Source organism: Alligator sinensis, unplaced genomic scaffold (assembly GCF_000455745.1).
Source record: "Alligator sinensis unplaced genomic scaffold, ASM45574v1 scaffold26_1, whole genome shotgun sequence".
Classification (NCBI taxonomy): Eukaryota; Metazoa; Chordata; order Crocodylia; family Alligatoridae; genus Alligator; species Alligator sinensis.
In genome coordinates, this window is record NW_005842448.1 from 468,933 (window position 1) to 493,999 (window position 25,067).

General features: G+C 41.4%; 1 protein-coding gene across 1 annotated transcript in view; it reads left to right on the forward strand.

The window, feature by feature from the left end:
• CADM2 (cell adhesion molecule 2) overlaps positions 1-25,067 on the forward strand; it is a 274,783-nt gene that overhangs the window by 65,643 nt on the left and 184,073 nt on the right. The gene's annotated exons all lie outside the window — the stretch shown is intronic.

Sequence of the window (25,067 nt, forward strand, 5' to 3'; positions counted from 1 at the left end):
TGGGGTGAGATGGGCATGCTAGAAGGGAAAGACAGATTACAGCGGGACCTGGACAGGTTACAGGGGTGGGCAAATGAAAATAGGATAGGATTCAATACTGACAAGTGCAGGGTGCTGAACTTAGGCAGTAGGAACCAGCAGCATACCTATAAGCTGGGGAACTCCCTTCTTGAAAGCACGGAGGCAGAAAGAGATCTTGGAGTCATTATTGACTCCAAGATGAACATGGGCTGATAGGTTTAGACTAGACATTAGAAAGCACTACTTCAGAGTCAGGGTGGCTAGGATCTGGAACCAACTTCCAATGGAAGTGGTGCTGGCTCCTACCTTGGGGGGCTTTAAGAGGAGGCTTGACGTTTACCTAGCTGGGGTCATTTGAGCCCAGTTTTCTCTCCTGCCTAGGGCAAGGGGTCGGACTAGAAGATCTACAAGGTCCCTTCTGACCCTACATCTATCAGTCTATGAATCAACCAATTGGGCAGCAGTATATTACTTGGCCATGCAGGGATGAAGCCAGGAAGGCCAAGCACAACTGGAGTTTCAGCTAGCAAAGGACATGAAGGGTAACAAGAAAGGCTTCTACAAATATGTTAGTAACAAGAGGAAGATCAGGGAAAGTGTGAGTCCCTTACTGACAGGGGAAGGCAACCTAGTGACAGATGATGAGCAAAAGTTGAAGTACTCAATGGCTTTTTTGCTTTGGTTTTCCCAGTCAAGGTCAGCTCCCAGACTACTGCACCAGGCAGCACAGTTTGGGGAGAAGGTGAGCAGTCAACAATGGTGAAATAACTGGTTAGAGATTATTTAGAAAAGCTGGATGTGTACAAGTCCATGGGGATACAATACATCCAAGGGTCCCAAGGGAATTGGCTGATGTGATTGCAGAGCTGCTGGCCATTATCTTTGAAAACTTGTGGTGGTGAGGGAAGGTCCCAGATGATTGGAAAAGGACAAATATAGTGCCCATTTTTACCAAAAAAAGGAGGAGATTGAGGGAACTACAGAACAGTCAGCATCACCTCAGTTCCCAGAAAAATCATGGAGTAGGACCTCAAAGAATCCAGTTCTAAGTACAGTAAATCTCTGTTATCCGGTGTGCCCTGGGAATGGGGGAGGCTGGATAACAAAATATGCCAGTTAATTGAGCGGCCCAGGCTGCTGCTTTCCCCGCTGCATCTGGGGTATCCTGCCACTCCCCCCACCGCATTGCTGTCCCTCCCACAGGTCCTGCAGGCCCTGTGGGACAGAGAGGTGGGCCCCACGTAGCCTGTTATGCCCCTGGGCCATGGGGGCTTGGCAGCACAGGATGCTTTGCCCTGGGCTGTGGGGGCTTGGAGAAACCTTAAGTGCCACGGTGGGCACTTCCAGTTTCACTTTATCTTATAAGCCAGCATGCCAACTAATTGAGCATGCTGGCTTGTAAGATGCCAGTTAACAGAAATTTACTGTACTTGGAAGAGAAGAAGGTGATTAGGAACAGTCAGCATGGATTCACCAAGGGTAAGTGAGGCCTGACCAACCTGATTGCCTTCTGTGATGAGGTAACTGGTTCTATGGATGTGGGGAAAGCAGAGGACATAATGCACCTTTACTTTAGCAAGGTTTTTGGTACTGTCTCCCACAGCATTTATGTAAGCACGTTGTGGTACTGTGGGTTGCATAAGGTGGATAGAAAACTAGCTGTGTTGTCCAGCTCAATGGGTTGTAATCAATGATTCAATGTCTACTTGGGAGCCAGAATCAGTGGAGTGCCCCAGGTGTTTGTTTTTGGGGGCTGGTTTTGTTCACTGTCTTCTTAACAATTTGCAAGGGATGGATTGCACCCTCGCAGTTTGTGGATGCCACCAAGCTAAGGGGAGTAGTAGATACGCTGAAGGGCAGGTCTAGGATTCAGTGTCTCCTAAATGAATTGGAGGATTGGGCCAAAAGAAATCTCATCAAGTTCAACAAGGACAAGTGCAAAGTCCTGGACTTAGGATGGAAGAATCCCATGCGCCACTATCGCCTGGGGACCGACTGACGAAGCAGAAGTTCTGCGGAAAAGGGGACCTGGGGGTTACAGTGGACAATAAGATGATTTTGAGTCAGCAGTGTGCTCCTGTTGCCATGAAGGTTTACAACATACTGGGCTGCATTCGTAGGAATGTTGCCACCAGATCGAGGAAAGTAATTATTCCACTCTATTCTGCACTGATGAGGCCATATCTGCAGTACTGTGTTCAGTTTTGGGCCCCCCACTATAGAAAGGATGTGGACAAATTGGAGAGAGTCCAGTAGAGGGTAACAGAACTGATTCATGGCCTGGGGCACCTGACTTATAAGGGGAGGCTGAGGGAACTGGGTTTATTTAGTATAAAGTAGAAAAACTGAGCAGGGATTTGATAGCAGCCTTTAACTACCTGAAGGGGTTCCAAAGAGGATGGAGCTAGACTCTTCTCAATGTTGACAAATGACGGAACAAGGAGCAATGGTCTCAAATTGCAGCAAAGGAGGTTTTGGTTAGATATTAGGCAAAACTGTCGATAGAAGGGTGATAAACCTCATGAACAGGTTACCTAGAGAGGTGGTGGAATCTCTTTCCTTGGAGGTTTTTAAGATCCAGCTTGACAAAGCCCTGGCTGGAATGATCTAGTTGGAGATAGTTCAGCTTTGAACAGGGAGTTGGACTAGATGACCTCCTGAGGTTCATTCCTTCCCTCATTTTCTATGATTCTATGTTGGCAGAGCCACCTAGTGTAGACGTAGCATGTGATGCCATAAGTTGTTCAAATGGCATGTCACCAAGTGAGTTTGACTTAAAAGCTAACTCAACAAAAGCACTGTTCTGACAGTGTAACCATCTATTCCAGGATCCCTAGCTGATGTTCCTTTAGCAGCAAAGGAAAGCAGTTATTGTGGCAAATTTAATCAATAAATACATACAAGCACCTCATGTCATACCAAATTCCCATCCTTTTTTTAGAAAGAGTTCAATAAATATCATTCACACTTGTTGAAGCCACCAAGATGAACATGAGCCACCAATGTGATACTGCAGCTGGCAAAGCAAACAAAACTCTGACTTGCATTTACTAATGCATCTTGAGTAAGACACAGGATGTCATCCTCCCGCTGTACTTGGCCTTGGTGAGGCCACAGATGGAGTACTGCATCCAATTCTGGGCTCCACAATTCAGGAAGGATGTGGAGAAGCTTGAAAGAGTCCAGAGGAGAGCCACATGCATGATCAGGGGGCAAGAGAACAGGCCATATGAAGAGAGGCTGAGAGCTATAGGACTCTTCAGCCTGGAGAAGTGCAGGCTCCGGGATGACTTGGTGGCAGCCTATAAGTGCATAAGGGGTGTGCACCAGGATCTGAGGGAATGCCTGTTCACCAGAGCACCGTAGGGGATGACAAGGTCCAACGGTCACAAACTCCTGCAAGACCATTTTAGGCTGAACATAAGGAGAAACTTCTTTACTATCCAAGCCCCCACGGTCTGAAACAGACTCTCCCCAGAGGTGGTGCAAGCACCTACTCTGGACACTTTTAAGAAACATTTGGATGCTTATCTTGCTGGGATCCTTTGACCCTACCTGACATCCCATCCCTTGGGCAGGAGCCTGGACCCAATGATCTTGTGAGGTCCCTTCCAGCCCTAATGTCTATGAAATCTATGAATTAGGAATCTAAAGTAGAGAGTTTACTTGATTTTTATCTAAAGGTATGATAAATTTGTTGTCCATGCTGAGATTAGATATTGGGAATTCCTGCTTCCCAGACCTGTGTTCAGTTCACAATTTTCTAATAATATAATGTTCTGGTAGAAGTATTTTTCTTCCCTGTAGCTCTTCTTTTTGTTTAGTTTAGGTTTGTGTTTCTGCACATGGTTGTGGCTGCAAGTTTCATTTACTATACTTAAGTTTTAAGGATGTGTTTCAGCAAAGCACTTAAGAACCTTCTGGAACTGGAGCATGTTCTCAAAATTAGGATCATGTTAATATGCTTTATTTAAATGGGTTGGTATAAGTGTCAGCTGTATTGCCATGCCAACCAAAATGTTATTCTCAAATAGTCAAAATAAAGTCACCCTATTTAGAATTTGGTTTATTATCATGTAAGTGTTTAAAAGCCTGGAAAATTCCTACCTATTTCCTCCCCTGTACTGTCTTCAGACTTGCTTTCAAACTCTAATTGTGCATAAGACTGAGTGGATACCAAAATATGTTGTCACAAGTGTTGAGGAGTAATGATATAGAAATTTATTTGTATGATTAAATACATGTAATGCGTCTGTCTACATCATGCCAGACCACAGTAAGAAGTGCTGCCACTGGGATGTGGCTGACCCACTCTACACATATCTCAGGCCAAAACATGATCCTCTCAGCCAATCAAATGTAGTTATAGAGTGAGGCCTGCCCCCTGTGTTCCTGGCAAGCCAACTCCTGTGAGCTTCCCCAAATGTGGGAAACTTGACTGCACAGTTTTGTGGTAGTGGGGGACTGCCTTCTCGCTTTCCTCATGGCTTGCTCCTCAGCCTTTTCACTAGGAGCAATCAGGACTAGGGGGCTATCTGAACCCCAAGGCCTCTAGGTTAAGGGCTTGCATGTAGCATGCCTGCTATGGATTTGGGGAGTATCCAAAGCCCCAGATTGATGGATTTGGGAGGGAGGATATGTGCCCAGTGGTAGAGCCATACCAACTTGAATGATTGAGGTCTGCTCAGTTGAAATTTGCAACTTGACTACTAGGCTTTGCTCAGTAGAATTTGGAACTGATTGGGCCTTGAAACACAATTAAAAAAAAAATGCTCAGGCCAAAATATTGTCCTGTAGCCACCATCACAGAAGTACTGAGCCTTCCTAGTAGCACCTACTGTCCCCAAAAAAGAAACAGTTACACAACATTTTTCTCCTGCATACAGCTCATAGCTCACGTGCAGCAGGACTAAGTAAGTGGAGCATGCTTTCATCATGCTGCAGTCCCTAGCACTGTCCAACATGGTATAGACATGCTGGTATGTCTGCACCTTATTTTGAATATACATTAAATCAATATACAGTTGATAGGATGTTGTCAACTGATTTTTTTCCTACCATATGAAAATTAATATTTCAAAGACACACATGTATATACATATTTAATACATATACATATATATGTAAAATACATACTACATACAATATATTACACACACACTACAGATTATAATTTATCCATTTGCTTAGCAAAATCTTGAAGTCAAATGAGACTAAATTGTCATAGCAATGTGTGGTGACTTCTCTATAAAACGTAGCAGATAAACAGGGAAAAGGTATGGTCTCTTTAAAATACGAGTGCCATAATGCAATACAGAAAAAGCAGTGTAGCTAATGGACACTACAGCAAATAAAAAATAACTGTATTCAGCTCATATATTTCATTCACATATTTTACTTTTATACTGCCCTGAGGAAGACCAGATGGCTGAAACATTGGAAGACTTCTGTACCTGAAATGATAATAAAATTCTGTGTTATTACCTGAGATATGTGAGTGGAATGCACTTTTTTTTACCTGCCAGTGTGGCTAGACGGCTTTTTTTATATTGCTTAAGCAATAAGACATGGTAGGGTGTGTGCATTATGAAGCCTTAGGTAGATTCACTTTCTGGGGCATGATGCCAAAATAACTTCAGTCATTGAAATAAGGCACAGATAGTATTATAGTGCATACCAAGGGTATCTTTGTGCAGTTTTAACATAGTTTAAAAGGGAATTATCATCTTTTTCAAGTTGGCAATATTGTATCTTTGTATTAACTGTAAGGTACCACATAAATAAGACTTAGCATAAGGTTTGGTTTGAAAGTGAACAGATAGCTGCTGAATAACCAGTGCAATTTCTAAATTAGATTGTTTGTCAATGTCAGTCAATTAAAAATTGACTATCATAACCCCCTTTTCACCTGCCTATAACTTCTAAAAGATTCTCCATACAAGTGTACCTTTTTTTCAAGTTCAGTCTATGTTTGAAGATAAAACTATGTCAATACCTTTTAAATAATTTTTAAGTTATATTAACTTTTCCTGGTCCTCTCTTCTTCTCCAAGGGAGAACAACTCAAAAGCAGCTGAACTTTGAAATTAAGACACAAACCTTCACTGGTGTAAATCAGGATATCTTTCATTGACTTCAATTAGACATTAAAGATCAAAGCCAGTAGGCACTGGTGCAGATAATGAAAACTTAAAATTGACTTCAATGGAGCTATGCTGATTCATTTAATCTAGAAGTCTGGATCTTAACACTTTTTATTACTGTGACCAGAGTATATAATAATATTATGGTAAATGGAATGTTTAAAAAGAATATAACTTGGAATTGATGAATATTTTATAACATAATCTGCTACATGGGCATTAGGAAATCGTTAATTTAAGATGCTATCCCTGAGTAGGTGGTAGTGAACATGTATTCACAGTTACAGGATTTAATGACACAGTGAAACAGCTCAGCTGATCTAAACAAAGATTTCTCCCTGCTGCTTGCTGTCACTGCCTCTGAGGGCATGTGATGTTAAATAGCAAATTGAGCTGGTAAACACTTTCCATTGAAACTTTTTTTAAATAAAAAATTGGGTATTTCAATGAAAACTCAACACTTCCATAGCAATAGAAAGAACATTTCCCTGCCTGGTTTGGAATGAATGCTGTTATCTTGTGGTTCCCACAGGGTAGAAACAGATGTTGCCTTTTGTCGCCTTTGTGCTGCCATAAAAATGTATACAGCAGTACAAAGTGAAAGCAAATAGACATGTATACCCTTTGTCATGTCACAGTATGGTTGTGACAAAGGGTAGTAATAATTTGTGACCTTTTATTGCAGCAGACATCTATTTGCTTTATGGTGGAAGAGTGCAGGCAACCCAGAGCTGCCCTCCCTCTCTAGCCACTCCAGACAGGTGGTCTGGGGGCTTAGAGGCCTGATCCTGTGCAACCTGGGAATTTGTGGGCAGAATTGGATGCCTCAGGCCCTCGGAGTGCCTGCCTGGCTTTCTCTGGTTGCCAAGATGCACTCTTAGTATCTCCAGGATGCGTCTCAATAAGTGGGGAAAGTCATGTTTTTCCCTGATTACTGTCCTTCAGCATCAATGGGTGGGATAATAGGTGATGTATCTTGTTCTTAATGAAGTGGATTAGCTACTGATTTGCTTCATTTGGCAATGCTGATTTTTACTCACAGACTAGCCCTTTAGATGGAGCATTCTACAAGTGTCACTTAGAACTTACAACATGCCTTAGAAGTAAGTGCTGTCAACCTTTTACATGGGTCAGGAACCAGATGCTCAGTGAGGTGAAGTGATATAGCCAGTGCCACTTGGGAAAACAGTCCAAGCAGGAATTAGATACTATATTTCCTAAGCATTAATTACATGTTTAATTCAATAACCCCTGCAGAGGAGCTGGGCATAGTCACAGTGGAGAATAGTGTCTTTGTCCTTCACTTCTGTTTCTTGTGAATGATAGTCTCCCTATGGGAGGAAGAATGAATTAGACCCAAACTCCTCAACTTCTCCCTTGTGCATGCATTTGCAGGGCACTAAAATGAATTTATACTGTGTTTTTATAATATAGGTCCTACACATTCCCTCCAGTAAAAAGCAATGGCTTAGAAACTTTACAGAGTTTGCAAACAGACTACTATTGCTGAAATGGGTAAACTTCTAAAATAATGAAGGGTAATAATTATACACACAGGCATATACATGTTCCTTAATTTAAGTAGGATTTAACTTGGGTAGCCTGCTAGGACTTTAGTAATACAGATCATCTTATATGAGTTATTCTCTACAAATGTACCTGGTTTTACGCTGAGAAATTTGCTAGTATTGTCCACTCAATACACTGCTACTGACATCACTGTAACAGGGCACTAGGGTGTGCCTATCCCTTGAAGAAGGCAAGCAGCTTGAGAGGCAGCTTGCAGGTGACAGGGGGAATTGGGAACTCGCCTGACTGGAAGGGGGCTGAATTTGAGCCACATAAGCCCTGAGCCTGAGCCAGTCAGGTAGTCCAGCCCTGAGAGTAGCAAAGTAAAGAGCTCCTGCCAGTACAGCAGCAGGGCTCCTGAATAGACTAAGAGGAAACAACACAGCAGACCTGGGAACAAGGGAAAATACCTGAGTCAGACAGGGACTTGTTTATACATGCAGGTGGCCATTATTTTATGTTAGGCCCAGAGTAGGTTTGGGTGCTTGTCAGAGGGCACAAGTGTTTTTAATTGAGTTATACAGGCACTTATCCATAAGTCCTGCTAAGGGCAGGCTCAAGGCCCACTTACAGAACCAGTACACCAAGAAGGGCTGAGAGTGGAGGCCCAGCAGTGAGTGCAGAAGCCCAGAGAGTGGGGATCAGAAGATCCACAAGCAAAGACCAAGAAAGGTGCTGGGAGCAAGATCAGAGGATCCAGGAACCCAGGACAGGGCTGAGAGAGAACATGACCAAAGGAGGTCCAGAAGCTAATAGAGTATCTGAGGATAGGACCAGAAGGTCCAGGATCTATAGAGTGGACAAGGGTTGGACCAAAGGGTCCACGAGTCCAGAGGAGAGCAGAGAACTGGACTAGAGGGTCCATTAGTTCAGGAGGGGTTGAGAGCCTGGCTGGATAATCCACAGGCCTAGAGAAGGGGTGAGAGGTGGACGAGAGGGCCCACGGTTCCAGATGGGGGCTGTGCTTGAGGCCAGGCAGTTTGAGAACCCAGATAGTGGTTGCATGTGGGACCAGGGGGTCTGTGGACCCAGAAAGGGGGAAGAACATGATACCAGAGAGTCTGAGAGCCCAGGGAGTGGCTGCATGTGGCACCAGGGTCTGAGAGCCCAGACAAAGGGGTTGAGAGGGGATCCGAGGGTCCAGGAGCACAAAAAGAGGGGCTGAGAGAATTAAGGTCATCCAGAGAGGGGCTAAATGGAATGAACCTCAAGTGACATCAGTGAGTGATAACACCTGTGAGGCATGGGGCATGGTGTAGGGGAGGACAGAGCCACACAATATGTCCTTAAGGCTATAGGTGGTCTGCAGGGGCACAGATAGGCCGAGAAGGCTGATTTCATGTGAAGGCTGAACTGAGTAAAAGGGGGTCCAAGAGGGATCCAGTGATGATTTGTGCAGCTTCAGGCTCACTCTAAAGTCCATGGGCAGCCTCCTTTACGCTGTCTCTAATAAGAACAAGATGTGGCAGGAAAGTGATCAAGGGAGGGCTACTTTAGAGCCTGAGTCAAGCAGGGGCTGCAGAGACACTAGGGGGTGTTATGGCTGGCTCTGTGGCCTGGTCCTGTCATGCTCACAACACACCAAAGCAATTTTAGCGATGCTGCTCTGTATTTTTAGCTATGCTTCTCTGTAAAAACTCTCCCTAGTTTGCCTTTTGTCAGTTTCAGCTTCCTTGTTAGATTTGTGGGTTAGGACTAAATGGTGCTGTTTCAGTGTTTTACTCTATAGAGGCCTGTGTCATTTTCCATTTTTAGTACTTAGAAGCTGATCTAGCAGAGTTGCATTAGTCCTTTTTTATGAGAGAGTGATCTAAAAATAAAAATGTTAAAATCATATCCCACTAGCTGTCTAGGTAGTTCTAAAGGGACTGATGCAAAATGTAGCCTTACTTTTACTGACCCAAGCACCTGTCCAGTTGCTGATATTGTTGAAAAAGTTACCAAGAAATTGCAATGCCAGCACTTAGAAATCATTTAATTAATTAAAAAATAATTAGGTATTTAAAAACGTCTTTCCAAATGTCTTAGAAAAGAGAAAATAAGAATACTTCAGAAGAAGGCAATAATAAGCAAGCCAACCCTAAAGTCATCAATACATTTTTCAAACAGAGGTGCAAACTGTATGCCCAGGACTGTGCCCATGTCTGCCTTCTGTCAATCACCCACGTTCTTTTATTAGTCTTAGATAGAAGATAAACAACAAGACTGACAGCTCTGTGTCCTTTGGCATTTTTGTGTGACCATCACAGAGTAAGAGGGTATTATGTCATCACTCAGGCTTGTCAGGTTTGGTTTACTCTGTTGTTTGTCTTAAAGATTGTTTTCCTCATTTTTCCTGTAAGTTGATACACAGCTTCTGTATAGATTATATATTGTTGATATTACCAAAATCCATTTTTATGTTGTTAGGTGTCTTTGACTTAAACACTAGAACTTTCAGCTGTTCCCCCTCTTATCCTTCCATATGCTAACACAGAAATTACACAGAAGCACCTCTCTTTCTTTCTCTCTGTTTTAACCAGTTATGAAGTACCTAGAAGTTTCTGTAGGGCTTTTTATTATCATAATTTACACTTCAGTTCGATTATTATTAAAGATGAAGAAAATCTTTGAAACACTTCAATAATGCTTTGTTTGAGTCCAGCACAGGCACACTATTTGTAAGAGCTGTACTACATGCTTTCTCATGAACAGATGCTAGCCCACTAAGACATCTGCCCTTATTAAATGAGCTATCAGATGATGGAATAACATCATCTCACAGGAATATAAGACCTTCTTCCACAGAGTTTTCCTTAAAAAACAAAAAAAGCCCCATTCTTCAAAAGTAGGGTGGGATGTGAGATCAAAAAGCCCAAACTTTAAACTTTGCTTTTGTTGAATGAAAGAGTACTTTTGTTTAATTTGGTGAGGTAAAAGCTTTAGTTTTCCCTGCTAGAAACGCAGAGAACTCAGTGCATAAAAGCAATTAGGCTCATCACTTTATTGGGGACTTTAGACAGCTACTGGGCATGTCTACACATGCAATTAATGTGACTGAATATACTTCGGGTTCAAATTGAGTCGAAGTAAACTAATCCCAAAGTCACCACCTACACATACATTTAAGTGCAGTAATTTGCTATGTTGTCAGATATCACTTTTATCGGACAGGACTATCCAGCAGCACCATAAATTAGTCTACTGCACCCTAATTGCCATTTGTGTAGATGGTGATGCTTTAGTGTGCAGAAAATTAGTTTGCTGCCCAGCAGTGTATCATGTAGAAGTGCCCACTGAGTGGGATTTTTATTTTTATGTCTGTATTTATTTATTTAAATCTGTCAAATGCACAACTTTGACTTTAGTATGTAAGTCCTTTTTTTTGCAGGGGGAGACCACCTCAGAATGCTTTAGCGTGCACATAGGTCGTAGGCAGTAAACTTAGAGGATTGAAGGATTTTTGTTTGGGGGTATGCTACAGCATTAGCACATTATATGTGTTAAGTTCTTCTGTGACAAGAGTTGCTTGATGAATTGACAGAAAAATTGAAGAGCTTGCAGTAGTACAGGGGGCCGGAACATTGTCAAGATATTGTTTTAGTGGCTTTTTTGACATGCCTATTACAACTGCCAGATTTATTCCACTAGGGATCACCTTAAAAGATGACATTTGACTTACAGTAGCTGATTTGTTCCACAATGGGGGGGGATCTGGGTAGAGCCTTTGATTTCAGTTTCATAGAGAACAATATCTATTTAATTTTGAAATGGATGATCAGACTGCATTCATGGAATAATTCAGGATGTCACTTCGGCTTCAGTAATTCACTTCTCAGAGAGTGTGCTATAATCATTCCTTTCCTACTTTGTTGTAGTGAGTAACATTTCATCTAGTGTCCAGGTACCTTTCCTGGATCTTGCTAGACTTGTTTGGACCAACTTCTTAGCTAGTGTAAATGACATATAATATAATTGATTTCTTTCTTTTGTTCTTTTTAAAAAATTTAGCTCACATTTATTCAGCTTCTAAGGAACCCATTTCTACAGGAGGCTACATTACCACAGCAAACTTCCTATGCCCTGTAGCTGAGTCCTCAGGCTGCTTCATGCAGGTATTCTCCTAAGCAGCTTATCCATGTCTGTATGGCACTGCAGATGGGCTAAATAACATAGCAGCAAGATAACTGGAACTGGTATCCAGCAGTAGTAATTAGCCCACACAAAGCACTGCAGAAATTCAACTACTCCTTTTCCAGTTTAGTGGACACCCTCTGCAGAGCAGTGCGCCATACCTGCATATCAGGACTTCTGGTCAGTTTGGCCCAGCCCCAGTCTGCCCCAAGTTGCCAGACCAACACCTGACCTCGATCCCGGGCTAGTGCAACTGTCCCAGTTCTCTGTAATTGGATTGGCTGCTGATAGTGCCACTCAGCCCTTTTAAGCACACCTGCAGCCTTAGGCTCAGACATACCTTGACAATAACATCAGTCTGCTCTAGCAAGTTTTGTGTTCACTGCTCTCTCTGATTCCTTTGGCTCCTGACTCAGCTTTGGCTTTTCCTGATCCTGCTCTTGGATCTTCCCTGGAACTCAGGACCAAGGTCTCTGATTCTCCTGCCTTCTGATCTTGGCTTGCACCCTGCATCTCCCTCTTGGCTCTCACTTCTCCCTCTTGCTGTCCAGAAACCTGGTCCCATGCTCTCCACTCCAGTGGTCTAAACCCTGACCTAATGCCCTGGTAACCTGTATTCTCACCTAGCTGACCTCCTGGTTGCCCTTTATGGCTGACCTGCAGGCTGAGCCATCTACATTCTGGCTGAATTCACACAGAATATTGCTGTCCAGTATGGTAAATTTACTGTGTAAATATGGCCCAAGATCTAAAGTGCTGGCAAAGGGAGTGAATCTGTTGCCCCTTCCTAATTTTATTTTGTTTTATCATTGGCTCTATTGGTAGAAGATTATAAAGGGTAATGGATGGTGACTTTGATTTCTCCTCGCCATTTGGATTGTGGATTCCACTAATTATTGGTTTAAAACTAATAATCTGTATGTTACTTCCCTATGGTCCTCTCAAGAACTAGGATTTAACAGTACTTCTGAGCTACTATTAATATACCTAGTTCTGATTAATTCTTTCCAGGGTACAAAGTGAAAGCTATTCAGATTCCTATCAGTGATATGATCCCAACACTCTTTGTCAGGTATGGGTTTTTAATCTATGTAGTGAGCCTTTTCTAGATTCAGCTAAACAAGATTAAGTGTATAGAGACATGTTTAAATTCAGCAAGCACTGAAAAGAGGCATATAATAAAAGTATTTGTCTACTTAATTTTGTTGTTTCAGTGTGCTCATATTTTTCATTGAGACTGTACGTAACATGTAATTCACTTTTTCCTCTGCAACTGGCCTCTCAGAAAGAATCCCTTCTGATTTTCATCTGTCAAATATAGAAAATTCACAAATGTAGTCCTTGAATCAGCAGTTGCAGGGACTTTACAACATCATCTTTTAATATTTAGATTACAAACTAATTTTTTGCTCAGTAAGAATCTTCTCAAATATCTTTCGCTCTAGCTTAGTTTTGATAACATCCTAAAGTTCTCAGTTTGAAGAGAGGCAGACAAGGTTCTTTGGGTAAATGTGATATCTTGTATTAAACCAGCTCAACCAGTTGGAAAAATTCTTCTTTGCAAGCTTTCGGGTATAAATACCCTTAGAAGAGAAGCATTTTGAAGATCTAGTTTTTCCTGGCACAATTGCTCACTGAGGGTATTAGCTGTGGATGTATGCAGTGTTGCTCAGTCTCAAAACTCTGCTGAACTCATCCATTTGCCTAGATGGTGAGAGTATCCAAAAATATCTCCTTCCACCTTAGGTTGATTGAATTATGGTGCTCTTTTTCTCAGAACTTGGCTTGTATAAAGTTCTGTACTTAAGGACTGACCGTGAAGGTCATCTACAGAGCTAAAGCTTGTATAGCGTAGCCCAGCATAAGGGAAAAGCAGATGGGAAACATCACACAAGTACTCTGCCCTCTCTACTGACTGCTAAGCTGACTGAAAATCTATCCCATGGTTCTTATGTATATACTTTAATATGAGTACTTGGTAACATCCTTTTCTGTTGCCTCCTTTTGGCTGTGGAAAGTGGGAACATTTCATTTAAAGCAGCCAAGAAGTTGCAATTTGTGATCATTAGGGATAAAGGGAAGGGCCAACCATTTCATTTCCAATTGCAGTTCATTTCCAAATAAGACTTTGATGATCCTTACTCTTAGCACCTTAAATATATACTGCAAGCTTTCTCTTCATTGGTTAAATGTCCTCAAAGAATTAGCCCATGAACATTTAACACAACTATTATAGAAATCAGCTACTAGCACCTGATCATTTTAAAGAAACAGTTTGAAGAAAGGAGAGGAGGGATTAACTACCTTTTCGTTTTGAAAGGTTCAGTGGCAGTGGGTGCAATGCGTTATAATAATTTGCAATTTATGTATAAATTTGTTGTATATTTTCATCTCTGTTCTAGAAATACTAATGAATTCAATGTCAAAAGTTAAGAAAAAGAAGTATTTTTGTTTGTTCTAAATAATCTTCTATTCCATTGTACAGTTTTCAGCAGTACTCATGCCATACTCTTTACACTGAAGTGGGTAAATCAATTTTAATTAGCTACTTTCTTTTAGCTATCTCACTTCAAAATTGAAATCCTCCTCCATATTGAAGGGGCAGAATTATTTTCCCTAAGAATAAGAAAAGTGTATGTAGAGGTGTTGCAGACAACTTAAAGAGTGTGTTTAAAAGGAAAAAGGAGGAGGGAGATAGACTGATAATTGGAAATACAGATATAATCAAAGATGTATTTTAAAGTATGGGGTATACTAGCAAAATGTTAGTATGCAGCCCAAATGGCTCCAAGGAAAGAGTGAAAGTTAGATTTAGGGTAAGAGAAGAAAGCATTTAGAAGGGATGGAGAGGGAGGGTCAAGGGAAAGTGTTGACAATTGAAAATAAGTTTGGGAGGCTGCTGGAGGTAACATGAGATTGTGTGAGTTCGCTCCTTGAAGGAGTTCCCTCCTTCCTCTCTCCTTTCTGCTTGATTGGAGAAAGGAGAAGGACAGGGCCGGAAGAGGAAGTCTTGTCGTAAAAGATGACCACAAACATTGGACTTTAAGTAGGTGGAGACTGAAACTGTTTAAGAGGCTGGTGGCAGTGCTGAAAGATAAAAGAATTAGAAGAACTTGATATATTCTCTGGAATTTTTCCAGGGTTACTGAGCACCCCAAGAGACTAAGGGGTGGAAGAGAGTGTTAAGTGTGAAGCAGGGCAGTGATGTAGAGGGTTGCAGCCAGATTTTTAAAAGCAATTAAACATTTGAAAATCTGGGTCTCAGATTGGAGAAAAGTAGTTGAGAGTGGAGGAGAGAGAGTTGTTCAGAGAATCCACTGTGGAATATGAATGGGAGGTTTGGGAAGAATGTTTCATAGTTGGTAGGGTCGGAAGGAACCTGAGGAGATCATCTAGTCCGACCCCCTGCCGTGGCAGGAAAGAGTACTGGGGTCAAACGCCCTCAGCCAGATGTTCGTCCACCCTCCTTTTAAAGACCCCCAGGGTAGGAGCCAGCACCACTTCTCTTGGAAGTTTCTCTGTACCCGGAGAGACAGGTCTTGTGTCAGTGTGATGGTGCTGCACCCCTGTACCCTCCTCTCCAAAACCCTAGCTCAGCCCTGGGGCGGCAGCATGAAGGGATGTGTATTCGAGGATCACAGACTGAATGCTGTAACTTGGAGACTAAAATCTTTCTTAGGCTCACTGTTTCAGACTGAGTTTTAGAACGCTGAAGCACTCTTTGATCCTTGTGATGCCCCATGCATATAGTAAACTCTGAAGCTGCAATTAATGTCTTTTGACAGACTGTCTATTGAGGGGTTTAAAAATAAATATATTACAGGTAGAGCCTACTCTGCTGCAGGCCAGAAGCCTCCTTTGCTTGAGCCTTGTCTCAGCCTGAGAAGCAGAAATTGAAAGTCACTCCTGATTAACTGTATTCATTACCACACAATATATAAACAAATTGTTTCTTCTCAAAGGCAATTTTTAATCCATTAAAAATTAGATTAAAATAGTGCATGTGGGAGTTGTTACCAATAGGATTATTTTTGCCAGAGCCCCCCCTCAAAGATTGACATGGCCCCTAGCCTGATTTGGTATCAAGTGAACTTTAAGAGTAACCCCTAATCACTATTACAGCTTTTCCCCCTCTAATATGACCTGGCAAGTGGATCCTTTAGATGTTACAGCAGTGACCTTTGGGGGTACCAGGCCCTGGGTCCTCCTCTGGGTGTCTGGGATGTTTATTTCTGGCTTTCCCACTATGCGAGCAGAAAGTTCATGTCTGCCCCTGTCTCCATAGACTTACAGCACAGACACTTCCCTTTCCTTTATTTGTTCATTACTTTTGTAACTTTCTCATCCCAAATTGTCCAATCTTCAGGTTCCATCCTACTCAGTTTTTGGTTTTGTTTTCTTTTCTGTTGTATTTGGTTTGCCTAGCGTACCAATCACAGCACTCACTTTTCCCACTGCCTTATAAGCAGGGATCCTGGTTTTCTCAGATTTCACTGATAAGCCGTGCTTTTAGGAATTGTGTCCAAAGATGCTGGAAATGGGAGATAGTTGTGATCCTGGCTGTTACAATACATGTGATGCACCATATATACTTTGTGCTTTATTGCATAAATTAGATCATGGCTTCTCACCAGGCTACCACTGGTACCAGGGTTAGGTAGTTTACAACTAGTTTGGGTGTCTCTACAATCCCTTTTTTTTTCATTTACATATAACTGCTGATATGAATCCCAGGACCACAAGCAGAATCAGCTATGTTTACTCTTCAAAGAACAGTCAGATTGAAAACCTATTTACAGGGCTGTTGGTTGACAGTGTGGATTAACAAACTCCCTTTGTATTTTACCAGACAGCTGGTTTTTGTCCAGGTCTTCTCATTTCAAAATGAATCTGATTTAACCTAAAATATGTTGTCAAACAATACTTTTCATTTTACCCTACTTGGTTACAGGAAAAATCCCCTTTCTTAACTCATGCTACTATATTTTGGTCAGGCTACCATAACTATTTGTTATTCACTAATATTCTGTGTACAGACCCTCAACAATCTACCTCAGATGAGATCTGCCCCCTAAATAATTTTTCAGACTCTATGTACCATTCTCTGCTTTATTGTCATTTTAGGCTAGAAGTTTGTCCAGCTTGTTTATAAGTTTAAATTAAAGATGGATCAAATATTGTACACACTATAATATGTGCAGTTATATCAAAGTGTTAGAATAGTGTTGTTGTCATTTTCTTATCAGAGCTATTACTAAAATTGGATCCCAAAACAGAATTTATTCTTTTGCAGTAGTGTTACCTGTGTGCATAGAGCTAAATTGTTTCTTTTCTAGCCCCCCTTTTTTCCTGCATTACTATCTACTAGATAGCAGTCTTCCATTTTATATGATTATTATTTCTTTCCACTAAATTTTATCTATTGAATCTCATCTAATTTAATTCTCACCATTTCTAATTGCCAGATCATTCTGCAGTTTTAATTTTTGCAGCTGTGTATTTGAAAAAGCACGATTTTTAAAGATTTCCTAGGTTGTTATACTGTAGCACTCATCCAATTGCATCAATATAAAAGGATATCCTGCAATTCCCCACTGCAGAAGGGACCGGATGATTAGACCTTGAAACACAATACTTCACCCTGATGAACATGGCATTTTATATGCATAGTTTAAAATATTTTATTTTTTACAATAGTATATTTGGAACTGTTTAAGATATTTGTCTTTTTGCAATGAGATCTATATAATTACTTATCTTTAGTCTGCAACTGTTTAGTGACATTAATCACTTAAATATGGCATGGCAACAAAAAACAACTCTCATAATCTATGATCTAACAAAATATTGTGCCCCATCCTGTTACACAAACATTTCTCTACAATAAGCATACATTTGTGATCTCCATTTTGGTTCTTTCAAGTAATTTTATATAAGAATTGTCACTCCAACTGGTACATGGCAGCACAGGTGGCTATGGACTCACCACCATAATGATTTGCCTTTTGCACTGGCTTCCCATTTAAGACAGAGACAATTTCAAAGCTTTTGTACTAATATTGAAGCCTGTCATGAACATGGCCATAGACACCTCAAATATCACTTCATCCCTGATCTCCCATAATAACTGAGGTTCCAATGAGGTCATGAAATGATCAATGGATGATACAAGCAAAGATGACAGAACTTTCACAGAAGCAAGATCTAAATTACAGAGCTCATTTCCACAAGAGAGAATAGAGATCATGAGCCTCACCACAAAAGACAAAACAAAAATCTAACAGAAACCCCCCCCAACCAAACAAAACCGAAACAAAAGACATCTCTTCAAATTAGCTTTCCTTCAGTACTTTCTACATATTCTTCCCTACTGCTCTCATAAAAACATGTAAAACTAATCAAGTTATTCCTTTTTTAGGTGGGTAGAAGGAGGGCAATAGTGAGTTTGCTTTTTCTGCTTTTAAAGATTTTAAAATGCTACAGTAATAAATGTTATAGAAATTATTACCAGTAGATAAGAGATATCTGAATAACTGGGTAGGTCAGGCTCTGCAACCCAGTACGCCTGGGCTGGATCCAACTCATGTATAGGCTGCAAATGCAGATGCCCTGTATCCCCTTCCACAGCCCCTCCTGCCACTCTCTCATGCCTAGATTTCCTTTCCCTCTAGAGGGGCTGGGCATATGTAATGAGGGTAAATGCAGGCCGCTTGCGTCCTGGGGGAGGGTGTGGCCTATGGTAGCAAAAGATTGCCAACACTTGGGGTAAGCAATTAGATCTATGTGTTCAATTAATATATTGAAGATCTAAAGAGAGAGTGACATTCGCAGATGAAATATAATGTAAAATCATTAGAAGAAATAATGGAGGAAGAACATGAGGAAATACAGAAATCTTAGTTTCTTCCATCATCTTGTTTACTTCCTTGTATTCTCCTATATATATGTTATCTGCATCCCCTATCCTTACTTTTGTTATGGACTTACTGAACTCAGTATACTGAATCATGTGAACTTGTTTGTGGATCCAAAAGCAGACTATGAAACTTTTGAAATTTAGTTAAGATTTGGTGGCCATGCTGTGTTCATAGCTAGAATCTGAAAATCAAAGGATTTTTTTTTCTTGCACAGGATTCAATTTGTTTGGGGTCTAGCACGATCTGTAGAGTATCTGAATTAATTCATATTCCAGCAAGATCTTGCATTGGCCCCATGACCAAGAGAACAGTGAATTCCAAAGTCTCAGGGGATGATGAGTTTATATTGTTAAAATATTTGTGAATTATTCAGAGGGTTTTTTTTTTTCTCCACATGTACTTCCAATATTTAACTCCAAACGATTACAGGATGTAGACCCTATAAAACAAGATTACAGTTGCTGGTTGCCGGCTACTATATCTAACAAGACCAGATGCCTTTTTGTCCCAGTATGGAGAGTGAATGCTGTTTCCATGATATGTGGATGTCTAATCTTCCTTTCTTTTTTATATAAATACATTCATGGAGCTTCACTATATAACTGCACATAGTAGTGTTACTATTTTGTGCCAAACATGGATTAATGTGATTGTGTGTAAAGAGTTTATTAAAAATGGTTGCCAGCCAGTAATGATTGCTAACAAGTACAGCTGAATCCTCTACTTCCAGTATAACCAGGCTGTGCAGATTAAGACAGTTGCCTTTAAGGGATATCTTTCTAGCTTGAGAAACATTCTGAAAGGATAACCTTTGGGGGGAAAAAAAGGAGAAAAAAAAAAGGAAGAACAGGCCAAATAATATGCATACATTCGGAAGCTATTTTATGTGTAATTATTTAATATATCTACGAAATAGTTATATTTCATAGCTCCTGAGAATTATAATAAACAATGGAATGTTTTATATATTTGTTATTTCTTACTGAAACGTACACTTCAGTCAATGTTCACAACAGAAGATCCTAGTACAGAAAAACTAAGAATGATATTGATTTGACTGTGGTGATATTGATAGTACTCTAATTAATTCTCTCTTTTTTATAAATTCAATATATCATATAAACGTATCCTCATGCAGTGTAAAGCTGACAGCTCTCCCTGCATCTATAGATGAGCTTACCCAGGAAAATATTATAGAACGAGAAAAAGGAAGCAGCTACTAATGAGGGGGCCCTTTGGCTTTTAATATGGACATGAGGTAGAAATGAGGAGGTACTAGATGAGATGTTGAAAAAACATCGGAAACGGAGAAGAAGAAAGAGAAATGGTACCATGAAAATTGAGGGGTTTATTTTTTTGTTTGTTTTTTGCATGGATTGTGTGAACTCTGCAGGGTAGAGAGCATATTTTTCTTTTGTTTGTACCTCAGCATAAAAACACACTGGGGCTGGACCACTTCAGCATGGCCACAATACAAATAGTAACTAATAATGGTTATAAATTACCTAGAACATACTGATTCAGCTATTAATATGACACTTTTAAAAATAATCTAGAGGGAAAAATTGCTGCCCTAGACTACAACAAACTGCTATATCTTTGCAGTATAAAACAGATGCTTTAGACACTAGGTTAGTGACTCTTGTTAATGCCTGAAGAGATCCTGGACTATTTTATTGCTGTAGGAGTATATTGAAAATTGAATTGAAAATTCAATACAAATATCATTAAAAAAGAAGTCTGAGTTCAAATAAAGCCAGTCCCTTATATCATACCAGGTTTCACATGCATGCAAAATTCCAGTAAGCCCATATTTTATCTGCTGTGAATTTCAGTTCTTCATTAAAGGAGAGAACAGTATATACATTCTATGATCAGCATATCCTTCCATAAAAAAGAAGCTTCAAGATTGATTGATTTCTTTTAAATATATTTTCAGAATGATTAGTATTATCCCACAGCAATGAAGGAATAAATTCCAAAACAAGGCCTTGACAAGACTGACATTTAGGTGGAATCTTATTTACATAGTAACAATAACTGTACCATAGACAGAACCAGCCTTAGGGGTGAGCAATGTGGGTGACCACCCAGGGTGCTATGGTCCGTGGGCCACCACACACACACACACACTCACTCACTCTCTCACTCTCACTGTCACTCTGCTACCCCTTTCCCAAGGCAGCCCTGCTGCCAAACTGGGTAGGAGACCCTGGGGATAGGGCACTGGGTGGTGGAGTGGGGGTCCTCCCCTCTTGCTCCCTCCCTCCCATCTCTGGCAACTGTGAGCCTCCCTCCCACCAGAGCCATGTGGCTTTCTCTTGTCCCTCTGTCTCCATCAGCAGCAGGGTGGTTGCCATCCAGCAGCAGTGGCGAGGAGCTGTGGCAAAAAGGACAGGTGGGCGGAGAAGAGTAGGTAGCCATAGCAGATGGGGCAGAAGTGGGGAGCATATATGGTGCAGTACCCAGCCTGGCCTGGCCTGGCCTGGCTCTTTGCAGCTGGCAGCTGCCTGAAGGGTGGAGGCACTTCCCTGGCACCTTCACCACTATGCCTGGGTAGCACACAGTGGCTGCCTCTCTGGGAAGGACATGGGAGGATGAGGATGGGCTGGCAGTGGAGGGTGGCAGAGGCAAGGCTGACAGGGAGTGGTCAGCAGGGGCAGGGAAATGGTGGAGGATGAAGTGGGGGAATTGGGGAGCCATGCTCTCCAGCTGCTTCCTGCTCTCCTGCACACTCAGAACCACCTCCATGGGCCTCAGATACTTCTTGCTGGGCTCTGAGCTGAAGCGAAGCCATTCTGTCTGGCCACTGCTGCCAGCACCTTCTACTTGGGACTGCTACTCTTTGCCAGCGGGGCTCCAAGGGAGAGGTGCTGGTGGGGAAAGGAGCATTAGTGGGGAGTGCCGGGAGGAGGCACCACAATGCAAGTGCACCCAGGGCACAATTTTCCCTAAGGTTGGGCCTGGTTGCAGACTAATCCCATTATAAAGAAAAGAAGAAGCAAGGTATTGTTAGGAGTTATTTCAATAGGAAAGAAAACAATGCTATAATTATAGTTTAGATTTTTAGCACTTTGGACAATAGGCACTGACAAACTTCTTTCAAATGACCATTAAATGGGTGCCATTTTTAGTACTGTTTCTATGGATCTGCTAGTGTTTCCATTATAAAGATCTATTCTCCATGGTTTCAGTAAAAATTCACTCTAGCCTGGAGCTTGGTGTATCAGATCTTGATTCCTGAATAGTACTTGTTTTTACCAATTTTCTGGAAAATTGATTTAGTTGTTTTTATGTTGTACAACTGTTTAAAAAGAAAAGAAACCAAAGAAAGAGGGGGTTATGGGTGGTGATGGTGGTGGTTACTATTTCAAAAGCTGGAGTGTTTTACCTTCTTGAATAATAGAACTGCTTTGCTACAGGCATCTTTCATAAACCTTTTGTGCTTCAATACATAAGTGTTGTTTCAAGTGTATAAAATTCTTCTTGAACATTGATGTGTCTATAGGGAAATACTGTAGCAGATACATAAAGCTCTATTGGAGGCACATTTTGCCCCACAATCATGATACATTAGGGAGTAATGAGGCATTTTCAAATTATATCAATTTACTGTATGATTTACTATACTGTATTAAATATTCAAATAATTCTGGTTAAAAGAGAGCAAAACATGATGACATTTTCCAGGTAATCTTTAAATATTTTATTACATAGGGCATTCATTCAAATTATGTAACTGTGTAGTAGTTAAACCATTTAGAGACAGTGGTTCATTTGGTAAATAATCTTTTTCTCTGGAGGTCAGTAACATATAATAGAGTTCCACTATTAAGTCTGCACTGTAAGCATGTGACTAGAATTAGAAACTCCAAAGATCATTTCTTAGCCATTAAACTATCTTCTTAAAGAGTAGTATAAGCTTAACTACTATAAGAAATGTTGTCCTATAATCATCACATTTCTTTTTTGTCTGATGATATGAGAGGGACTTGTGTGTTCAGCTATAGTATGTCAGTGTACCTGTGGTTTTTTATTGCTCTTTATCTTATCTGGCTTTAATCATATTTCTTTTTATGTTACTTATATTTGCCCTTTGTCATCCAGCAAGATCATCTGTATTTACTATTGTAGAATATCAGAAGCTGACCAGCAGTTTAAAATGGTGTCTCAAATGAGACTGGAAGATGTATGTCATGCACAGTTACAATCACTATTTACTATGCCTTGAAGCAGCTAATGGCACATGTGACTATGAGGTCTGCTTGAAGCTGTCACGTTTAAGCCTTCAGGAGACTGTATCAAGCTTTAGCTGACCTACCCTGAAACTACGCATAAATCCAGCTTCTAGCCAGTGCAAAGAAGCTCAGAGAGGTATCCCTGGAAGGCAAGGAGATTCTAGTGGCAATTTGCCTGCAAGAAGAGTATCTGTTGGAGCTGCCCAGTTTGATGTAGACCTGTCTTAGGCTCCCACAGCAGCATGTTGATAGTTTTGCAAGGATTTTAGAACATCCAAGTGTAGCAGCCTAAAGGCTATGAGAAATTTTCATTTTTATCATTGGTTTTAATTCATTATAATTAAATTCTAACTTGGGTGTCACAGTGGAGTTACAGGCCCCTTCCAAAAAAAAAAGAGTTTGAAGTCCAAGACAATGCTTGCATTCCCTGATTATGTCCAGTAACCAAAAATGCGCAAATTATTATTTTCATGTGTGCTTTGACTTTCAGAGACCTTGTATGACCTCAGTAAAGTAAAAAGGTAAAAAATTGGTGGAAGCAGAATTCGTATTTTATAACTGAAGAATGAATAAATAGAGCTTATGGGCATTTGTACACGACACGGTGGTTTAATTCTCCCTAAATTAAAGCAGTGTTTTTTTAAGAACACCGCTTCAATTTAGGGTGAAGTAAACCCCCATGTTGTGTACATCCATGTCAGAGCCTGATCCTTACCTGCCTCTCCAGCAGCAGGGAGGGGAGAGCAAGCTGCTGGTAGGCAGAGCAGTCTCTGAGCTGCACGGTGGGTGGTGATGCTTCCCTCTGTGGCAGCAGTAGCCCCACCCCCAGGCAGCACCTGCCCACAGGCACCTGGCTCAGGGGTCCTGAGGGACACTGCAGCTACAGAGGGAAGCACCGGGTCCCCGTGAAGTTCAGGCAGGCAAGCAGACTCTGGGGTTGGGGAGGGGAAGATCAGGGTCATCAGGTTTTTTTTTTTCCTTCTGTGGAGCCTGCCTTCCTGGGCTGCTGCTGGGCTGCCTGCATGGTCTGCTGGCACAGCCTCTGAGCCGCATGGCTCCCGGTGCTTCCCTCCACAGTTATAGGGTAGGAAACTGAAACTCCTTGGAGGTTTTTTACTTTGCAGCACCCCAAAGTCATTTGCTGCATCCCAAAGTCATTTAAGGTGTGTTACGTGGCCAAATGTGCTACAGCAGCCAGAATTAATGCACGATACACTGCCGAACGTGCTAACAGCAATGCCATTAAAGCAGTGCAAAATGCATTTAGCCCATTTTAAACCCACTTTAAAGTGTCGTCTACAAATTCCCTATAACATCCTTTTGATACGCTGACTAACACTACAGATGAAAAGGACTTGGGTGTCATGACTGACCACAAGATGAACATGAGCCTTCAATGCGATGCTGCAGCTAGTAAAGTGAGCAAAACGCTGGCTTGCATCCATAGATGCTTCTCAAGTAAATCCCAGGATGTCATTCTCTGGTTGTACTAAGCCTTGGTGAAGCCACAGCTGGAGTATCGCATCTAGTTTTGGGCTCCACAATTCAAAAAGAATGTGGAGAAGCTTGAGAGAGTGCAGAGAAGAGCCACGCGCATGAACAGAGGTCAGGAAAATAGATCTTATGATGACAGGCTGAGAGCTATGGGGCTCTTTAGCCTGGAAAAGCACAGACTCAGGGGTGATCTGGTGGCCACCTATAAGTTTATCAGGGGTGTTCACCAGGATCTAGGGGAACATTTGTTCACCAGAGTGCCCCAAGGGATGACAAGGTCGAATGGTTATAATCTCAAGCAAGACCGTTTCAGGCTGGACATAAGGAAGAATTTCTTTATTGTCCAAGCCCCCAAGATCTGGAATAGCCTGCCATTGGAGGTGGTTCAATCACCCACATTGAATACTTTCAAGAGAAATTTGGATGCCTATCTTGCTGGGATCCTATGACCCCAGCTGACTTCCTGTCCCTCGGGCAGGGGGCTGGACTCGATGATCTTCCGAGGTCCCTTTCAGCCCTAATGTCTATGAAATCTATGAGAGCAAATACTCTTAAAATGCTTGGGAAAGCTGA